Source organism: Bemisia tabaci, chromosome 4 (genome assembly GCF_918797505.1).
Source record: "Bemisia tabaci chromosome 4, PGI_BMITA_v3".
NCBI classification, from domain to species: Eukaryota; Metazoa; Arthropoda; class Insecta; order Hemiptera; family Aleyrodidae; genus Bemisia; species Bemisia tabaci.
This window is the reverse complement of record NC_092796.1, coordinates 68111-77603: the sequence shown is the minus strand read 5'-3', so window position 1 is coordinate 77603 and position 9493 is coordinate 68111.

The following is a 9493-nucleotide window of genomic DNA, read 5'->3' as shown; positions in this document are numbered from 1 at the left end:
TGAAAATTTTATTTTTCACACAACAAGTGGAGTTACCTATTCCCACTCAATTCTTGTCGCTGCAGCCGAAAATGATCCTCGTCCTCTTCCAATTAAAACCTTCGGAAAAATCAACATCCCAAAAAGAGGGGATAGCGACTTTATCGGAGTTTTCAAAAAACGACAAATTATCCGATGGCGTCTCCGGACGCACGTGTCACCGAGGGTGCTCTGTGTGGTCCTACAAGAGGTATTATCGTCCTCCTGACACCAGGAAAATTTATTTTTACCCCACCCCCGGGTTTTTTTCCCGGGCCTTGCCCACGAACACAAAGTCCCTGGGCAAAATTCGAGGAAAATATCCCCGTTTGGGATATTTCCCGCTTAGTCGGAAAATCATCCCTCGGATTTCCAAAAGGTGACCCCCCCCCCCCCCAACTCGTCGCTACGACCTCGGAGGCTCGAGGCCCACCCCCCTTCTATAAATATCGCGGGACTTACATACGGGAGGAGCGGCCAGACATTATGGACGCGAGGAATAATTTCTCCCTTAATTTTCGGGACGGGGGTTTTTCGAGGGGGGGTATTCCGGGGGTGGTATCTGCATACCTACCTTATGGCGATAAAAAATTCCCCGAGCCGCCCCTCTTCCCCCTAGGGGCGAATTTTAAAAAATTGCGTAAGTTATCGAGGAGGTATACCTGTCTACGCGTACACGCGGTGGGATCCGATCACATCCCGTAATTATCGGTCGGACATATTTCGGGGTCGACACTTTGGGGATCCCTTCTACAAGACTCTATCGTGATAATATAAAATCCCCCGAAAGATGTTCTCACGTCCATCCGCGGAGCGGGGTCTGCCGCGTAGACTTCTCAGTTTACCGCTGGAATCCAATACGCCCTGCGGTTGTTGTGGCGGATAGGGCTTTTTCGGGGTTTTCAAAAAACGACAAATTATCCGATGGCGTCTCCGGACACACGTTTCACCGAGGGTGCTCTGTGTGGTTCTACAAGAGGTATTATCGTCCTCCTGACACCAGGAAAATTTATTTTTACCCACCCCCCCCCCCGTTTTTTCCCGGGCCTTGCCCGCGAACACAAAGTCACAGGGCAAAATTCGAGGAAAATATCCCCGTGTGGGATATTTCCCGCTTAGTCGAAAAATCACCCCTCGGATTTCCAAAAGGTAACCCCCCCCCAACTCGTCGCTACGATCTCCGGAGGCTCGAACCCCCCCCCCCCCTTCTATAAATCTCGCGGGACTTATATACGGGAGGAGCGCCCAGACATTATGGACGCGAGGAATAATTTCTCCCTTAATTTTTGGCAGGGGGATTCTTCGAGGGGGGTATTCCAGGGATGGTATCTGCATACCTACCTCATGGCGATAAATAATCCCCCGGGCCGCCCCTCTTCCCCCTAGGGGCGAATTTTAAAAAATAGCGTAAGTTCCGTTACACAGGAGGGATACCTGTCTACGCGTAAACGCGGTGGTTCCGTTCACACCCCGTAATTATCGGTCGGACAATTTTTCAGGGTTGACACTTTGGGGATCCCTTCTACAAGCCTCTATCGTGATAATATAAAATCCCCCGAGACATGTTCCCACGTCCACCCGCGGAGCGGGGTCTGCCGCGTAGACTTCTCTGTTTACCGCTAGAATCGAATACACCCTGCGGTTGTTGTGGCGGATAGCGACTTTATCGGAGTTTTCAAAAAACGACAAATTATCCAATGGCGTCTCCGGACACACGTTTCACCGAGGGTGCTCTGTGTGGTTCTACAAGAGGTATTATCGTCCTCCTGACACCAGGAAAATTTATTTTTACCCCACCCCCGGGTTTTTTTCCCGGGCCTTGCGCACGAACACAAAGTCCCTGGGCAAAATTCGAGGAAAATATCCCCGTGTGGGATATTTCCCGCTTAGTCGGAAAATCATCCCTCGGATTTCCAAAAGGTGACCCCAACAACCATACCTACCTTATGGCGATAAAAAATCCCCGAGCCGCCCCTCTTCCCCTAAGGGGCGAATTTTAAAAAATAGCGTAAGTTCCGTTACCGAGGAGGTATACCTGTCTACGCGTATACGCGTTGGGATCCGATCGAACCCCGTAATTATCGGTCGAACAATTTTATGGGGTCGACCCTTTGGGGATCTTATATTATGTGGCCTTTTTTACTTTTTTTTTAAGATATTTTTTTTTTAAGCGAATTTTTCATTTTTTTCAGTTTGAGGAGGGCTAAGTATGAGGTAGTGAAAGGTTTCCGGGGAAGGCATGCCGCGGCAATCGCGATACACGGGCGCTAAGTGGGCGCGGGCGCTAGGTGGGCGCGGGCGCTAGGTGGGAAAGGTAAGAGAGAGGGCGAGGGCGGAGGAAAAGTTTTGTAGACTCTTTTTTTTTTAAGATATATTTTTTTAAGCGAATTTATCATTTTTTTTCAGTTTGCGGAGGGCTAAGTATGAGGTAGTGGAAGGTTTTCGGGGAAGGCTTGCCGCGGCATTCGCGATACAGGGGCGCTAAGTGGGCGCGGGCGCCAGGTGGGGAAGGTAAGATGGAGGGCGAGAGCGAAGGAAAAATTTTGTGTGGGATTATTTTTTTTTATTTTTTTTTTAAAATATTTTTTTTTAAGCGAATTTTTTATTTTTTTTTTAGTTTGCGGAGGGCTAAGTATGAGGTAGTGAAAGGTTTTCGGGGAAGGCTTGCCGCGGCATTCGCGATACACGGGCGCTAAGTGGGCGCGGGCGCTAGGTGGGCGTGGGCGCTAGGTTGGGAAGGTAAGATGGAGGGCGAGGGCGGAGAAAAAATTTTTTGTGGGATTATTTTTTTTTTTTTTTTTTTTTTTACGATATTTTTTTTTAAGCGAATACTTCATTTTTTTTTTCAGTTTGCGGAGGGCTAAGTATGAGGTAGTGAAAGGTTTTCGGGGAAGGCTTGCCGCGGCATTCGCGATACACGGGCGCTAAGTGGGCGCGGGCGCTAGGTGGGTGCGCGGGCGCTAGGTGGGGAAGGTAAAATGGAGGGCTAGGGCGGAGGAAAAATTTTGTGTGGGATTTTTTTTTTTTTTTTTTTTTGAGTTATTTTTTTTTAAGCGAATTTTTCATTTTTTTTCAGTTTGCGGAGGGCTGAGTATGAGTTTTTTATTTTTTTTTTAGTTTGCGGAGGGCTAAGTATGAGGTAGTGAAAGGTTTTCGGGGAAGGCTTGCCGCGGCATTCGCGATACACGGGCGCTAAGTGGGCGCGGGCGCTAGGTGGGCGTGGGCGCTAGGTTGGGAAGGTAAGATGGAGGGCGAGGGCGGAGAAAAAATTTTTTGTGGGATTATTTTTTTTTTTTTTTTTTTTTTACGATATTTTTTTTTTAAGCGAATACTTCATTTTTTTTCAGTTTGCGGAGGGCTAAGTATGAGGTAGTGAAAGGTTTTCGGGGAAGGCTTGCCGCGGCATTCGCGATACACGGGCGCTAAGTGGGCGCGGGCGCTAGGTGGGCGCGGGCGCTAGGTGGGGAAGGTAAGATGAAGGGCGAGGGTGAAGGAAAAATTTTGTGGACCCTTTTTTTGAAAAATATTTTTTTTACGCGAATTTTTCATTTCTTTTTTCAGTTAGCGGAGGGCTAAGTGTGAGGTAGTGAAATGTTTTCGGGAAAGGCTTGCCGACGCATTCGCAATACACGGGCGCTAATTGGGCGCGGGCGCTAGGTGAGGAAGGTAAGATGGAGGGCGAGGGCGGAGGAAAAATTATGTGGACTTTTTATTTCTTTTTAAGATATTTTTTTTTAAGCGAATTTTTCATTTTTTTACAGTTTGCGGAGGGCTGAGTATGAGGTAGTGAAAAGTATTCGGGGAAGGCTTGCCGCGGCATTCGCGATACACGGGCGCTAAGTGGGCGCGGGCGCTAGGTGGGCGCGGGCGCTAGGTGGGAAAGGTAAGAGAGAGGGCTAGGGCGGAGGAAAAATTTTGTAGACTCTTTTTTTTTCAGATATATTTTTTAAGCGAATTTTTCATTTTTTTTCAGTTTGCGGAGGGCTAAGTATGAGGTTGTGAAAGGTTTTCGGGGAAGGCTTGCCGCGGCATTCGCGATACAGAGGCGCTAAGTGGGCGCGGGCGCTAGGTAGGGAAGGTAATATGGAGGGCAAAGGGTGAAGGAAAAATTTTGTGGACCCTTTTTTTTTAAAATATTTTTTTTACGCGAATTTTTCATTTTTTTTCTCAGTTAGCGGAGGGCTAAGTATGAGGTAGTGAAAGGTTTTCGGGGAAGGCTTGCCGACGCATTCGCGATACACGCGCTAAGTGGGCGCAAGCTCTAGGTGGGCGCGGGCGCTAGGTGGGCGCAGGCGCTAGGTGGGGAAGGTAAGTTGGAGGGCGAGAGCGGAGGGAAAATTTTGTGTGGGATTATTTTTTTTTAAGATATTTTATTTTAAAGCGAATTTTTCATTTTTTTCAGTTTGCGGAGGGCTAAGTATTAGGTAGTGAAAGGTTTTCGGGGAAGGCTTGCCGCGGCATTCGCGATACAAGGGCGCTAAGTGGGCGCCGGCGCTAGGTGGGGAAGGTAAGATGGAGGGCGAGGGCGGAGGAAAAATTTTGTGGACTCCTTTTTTTTTTTTTAAGATAATTTTTTTTAAGCGAACTTTTCATTTTTTTTTCAGTTTGCGGAGGGCTAAGTATGAGGTAGTGAAAGGTTTTGGGGAAGGCTTGCCACGGCATTTGCGATACACGGGCGCTAAGTGGGCGCGGGCGCTAGGTGGGCGCGGGCGCTAGGTGGGGAAGGTGAGATGGAGGGCGAGGGTGGAGGAAAAATTTTGTGAACTCCTTTTTTTTTTTTAGATATTTTTTTTTTTTAGCGAATTTTTCATTTTTTTCAGTATGCGGAGGGCTAAGTATGAGGTAGTGATAGGTTTTCGGGGAAGGCTTGCCGCGGCATTCCCGAAACACTGGCGCTAAGTGGGCGCGGGCGTTAGTCGGGGAAGGTAATATGGAGGGCGAGGGTGAAGGAAAAATTTTGTGGACCCTTTTTTTTAAAAATATTTTTTTTACGCGAATTTTTCAATTTTTTTTCAGTTAGCGGAGGGCTAAGTATGAGGTAGTGAAAGGTTTTCGGGGAAGGCTTGCCGACGCATTCGCAATACACGGGCGCTAATTGGGCGCGGGCGCTGGGTGAGGAAGGTAAGATGGAGGGCGAGGGCGGAGGAAAAATTATGTGGACTTTTTATTTCTTTTTAAGATATTTTTTTTTTAAGCGAATTTTTCATTTTTTTACAGTTTGCGGAGGGCTGAGTATGAGGTAGTGAAAAGTATTCGGGGAAGGCTCGCCGCGGCATTCTCGATAAACGGGCGCTAAGTGGGCGCAAGCTCTATGTGGGCGCGGGCGTTAGGTGGGCGCGGGCGCTAGGTGGGGAAGGTAAGATGGAGGGCGAGGGTGGAGGAAACATGTTGTGGACTCTTTTTTTTTTTTTTTTTTAGATATTTTTTTAAGCGAATTTTTCATTTTTTTCAGTTTGAGGAGGGCTGAGTATGAGGTAGTGAAAGGTTTCCGGGAAGGCTTGCCGCGGCATTCGCGATACACGGGCGCTAAGTGGGCGCGGGCGCTAGGTGGGCGCGGGCTCTAGGTGGAAAAGGTAAGAGAGAGGGCCAGGGCGGAGGAAAAATTATGTGGACTTCTTATTTCTTTTTAAGATATTTTTTTTTTAAGCGAATTTTTCATTTTTCTACAGTTTGCGGAGGGCTGAGTATGAGGTAGTGAAAAGTTTTCGGGGAAGGCTCGCCGCGGCATTCTCGATAAACGGGCGCTAAGTGGGCGCAAGCTCTAGGTTGGCGCGGGCGTTCGGTGGGCGCGGGCGCTAGGTGGGGAAGGTAAGATGGAGGGCGAGGGTGGAGGAAAAATGTTGTGGACTCTTTTTTTTTTTTTTAAGATATTTTTTTTAAGCGAATTTTTCATTTTTTTCAGTTTGAGGAGGGCTGAGTATGAGGTAGTGAAAGGTTTCCGGGGAAGGCTTGCCGCGGCATTCGCGATACACGGGCGCTAAGTGGGCGCGGGCGCTAGGTGGGCGCGGGCGCTAGGTGGGAAAGGTAAGAGAGAGGGCGAGGGCGGAGGAAAAATTTTGTACACTCTTTTTTTTCAGATATATTTTTTAAGTGAATTTTTCATTTTTTTTCAGTTTGCGGAGGGCTAAGTATGAGGTAGTGGAAGGTTTTCGGGGAAGGCTTGCCGCGGCATTCGCGATACAGGGGCGCTAACTGGGCGCGGGCGCTAGGTGGGGAAGGTAATATGGAGGGCAAAGGGTGAAGGAAAAATTTTGTGGACCCTTTTTTTTTTAAAATATTTTTTTTACGCGAATTTTTCATTTTTTTTTTCAGTTAGCGGAGGGCTAAGTATGAGGTAGTGAAAGGTTTTCGGGGAAGGCTCGCCGCGGCATTGTCGATAAACGGGCGCTAAGTGGTTGCAAGCTCTAGGTGGGCGCGGGCGCTAGGTGGGCGCAGGCGCTAGGTGGGGAAGGTAAGTTGGAGGGCGAGAGCGGAGGAAAATTATGTGTGGGATTATTTTTTTTTATTCTTTTTTAAGATATTTTATTTTAAAGCGAATTTTTATTTTTTTTCAGTTTGCGGAGGGCTAAGTATGAGGTAGTGAAAGGTTTCCGGGGAAGGCTTGCCACGGCATTCGCGATACAGGGGCGCTAATTGGGCGCGGGCGCGGGCGCTAGGTGGGGAAGGTAAGATGGAGGGCGAGGGCGGAGGAAAAATTTTGTGGACTCCTTTTTTTTTTTTTAAGATATTTTTTTTTAAGCGAACTTTTCATTTTTTTTCAGTTTGCGGAGGGCTAAGTATGAGGTAGTGAAAGGTTTTGGGGAAGGCTTGCCACGGCATTTGCGATACACGGGCGCTAAGTGGGCGCGGGCGCTAGGTGGGCGCGGGCGCTAGGTGGGGAAGGTAAGATGGAGGGCGAGGGTGGAGGAAAAATTTTGTGAACTCCTTTTTTTTTTTAGATATTTTTTTTTTTTTAGCGAATTTTTCATTTTTTTTCAGTTTGAAAGGTTCAGTTTCAGGGTTAAATATGAGGTAGTGAAAGGTCTTCGGGGAAGGCTTGCCGGGGCATTCGCGATGCAGGGGCGCTTAGTGGGCGCGGGCACTAGGTGGGGAAGTTAAGATGGAGGGCGAGGGCGGAGGAAAACATTTCCGTGGGATTTTTTTTTTTTTTTTTTTTTTCTATGATAATTTTTTTTAGCGAATTTTTCAATTTTTTTTCAGTTTGCGGAGGGCTAAGTATGAGGTAGTGAAAGGTTTCCGGGGAAGGCTTGCCACGGCATTCGCGATACAGGGGCGCTAATTGGGCGCGGGCGCGGGCGCTAGGTGGGGAAGGTAAGATGGAGGGTGAGGGCGGAGGAAAAATTTTGTGGACTCCTTTTTTTTTTTTAAGATATTTTTTTTTAAGCGAACTTTTCATTTTTTTTCAGTTTGCGGAGGGCTAAGTATGAGGTAGTGAAAGGTTTTGGGGAAGGCTTGCCACGGCATTTGCGAAACACGGGCGCTAAGTGGGCGCGGGCGCTAGGTGGGCGCGGGTGCTAGGTGGGGAAGGTGAGATGGAGGGCGAGGGTGGAGGAAAAATTTTGTGAACTCCTTTTTTTTTATATATTTTTTTTTTTTAAGCGAATTTTTCATTTTTTTTCAGTTTGCGGAGGGCTAAGTATGAGGTAGTGATAGGTTTTCGGGGAAGGCTTGCCGCGGCATTCCCGATACACGGGCGCTAAGTGGGCGCGGGCGTTAGGTGGGGAAGGTAATATGGAGGGCGAGGGTGAAGGAAAAATTTTGTGGACCCTTTTTTTTAAAAATATTTTTTTTACGCGAATTTTTCATTTTTTTTTTCAGTTAGCGGAGGGCTAAGTATGAGGTAGTGAAAGGTTTTCGGGGAAGGCTTGCCGACGCATTCGCAATACACGGGCGCTAATTGGGCGCGGGCGCTAGGTGGGTAGGGTAAGATGGAGGGCGAGGGCGGAGGAAAAATTTTGTGGACTCCTTTTTTTTTTTTAAGATAATTTTTTTTAAGCGAACTTTTCATTTTTTTTCAGTTTGCGGAGGGCTAAGTATGAGGTAGTGAAAGGTTTTGGGGAAGGCTTGCCACGGCATTTGCGATATACGGGCGCTAAGTGGGCGCGGGCGCTAGGTGGGCGCGGGCGCTAGGTGGGGAAGGTGAGATGGAGGGCGAGGGTGGAGGAAAAATTTTGTGAACTCTTTTTTTTTTTTTTAGATATTTTTTTTTTTTTTTAGCGAATTTTTCATTTTTTTCAGTATGCGGAGGGCTAAGTATGAGGTAGTGATAGGTTTTCGGGGAAGGCTTGCCGCGGCATTCCCGATACACGGGCGCTAAGTGGGCGCGGGCGTTAGTCGGGGAAGGTAATATGGAGGGCGAGGGTGAAGGAAAAATTTTGTGGACCCTTTTTTTTAAAAATATTTTTTTTACGCGAATTTTTCAATTTTTTTTCAGTTAGCGGAGGGCTAAGTATGAGGTAGTGAAAAGTTTTCGGGGAAGGCTTGCCGACGTATTCGCAATACACGGGCGCTAATTGGGCGCGGGCGCTGGGTGAGGAAGGTAAGATGGAGGGCGAGGGCGGAGGAAAAATTATGTGGACTTTTTTATTTCTTTTTAAGATATTTTTTTTTTAAGCGAATTTTTCATTTTTTTACAGTTTGCGGAGGGCTGAGTATGAGGTAGTGAAAGTATTCGGGGAAGGCTCGCCGCGGCATTCTCGATAAACGGGCGCTAAGTGGGCGCAAGCTCTAGGTGGGCGCGGGCGTTAGGTGGGCGCGGGCGCTAGGTGGGGAAGGTAAGATGGAGGGCGAGGATGGAGGAAACATGTTGTGGACTCTTTTTTTTTTTTTTTTTTTAAGATATTTTTTTAAAGCGAATTTTTCATTTTTTTCAGTTGGAGGAGGGCTGAGTATGAGGTAGTGAAAGGTTTCCGGGGAAGGCTTGCCGCGGCATTCGCGATACACGGGCGCTAAGTGGGCGCGGGCGCTAGGTGGCGCGGGCTTAGGTGGGAAAGGTAAGAGAGAGGGCGAGGGCGGAGGAAAAATTATGTGGACTTCTTTTTTTTTAAGATATTTTTTTTTAAGCGAATTTTTCATTTTTCTACAGTTTGCGGAGGGCTAAGTATGAGGTAGTGAAAAGTTTTCGGGGAAGGCTCGCCGCGGCATTCTCGATAAACGGGCGCTAAGTGGGCGCAGCTCTAGGTGGCGCGGGCGTTCGGTGGGCGCGGGCGCTAGGTGGGAAGGTAAGATGGAGGGCGAGGGTGGAGGAAAAATGTTGTGGACTCTTTTTTTTTTTTTTTTTTAAGATATTTTTTTTAAGCGAATTTTTCATTTTTTTCAGTTTGAGGAGGGCTGAGTATGAGGTAGTGAAAGGTTTCCGGGGAAGGCTTGCCGCGGCATTCGCGATACACGGGCGCTAAGTGGGCGCGGGCGCTAGGTGGGCGCGGGCGCTAGGTGGGAAGGTAAGAGAGAGGGCGAGGGCGGAGGAAAATTTTGT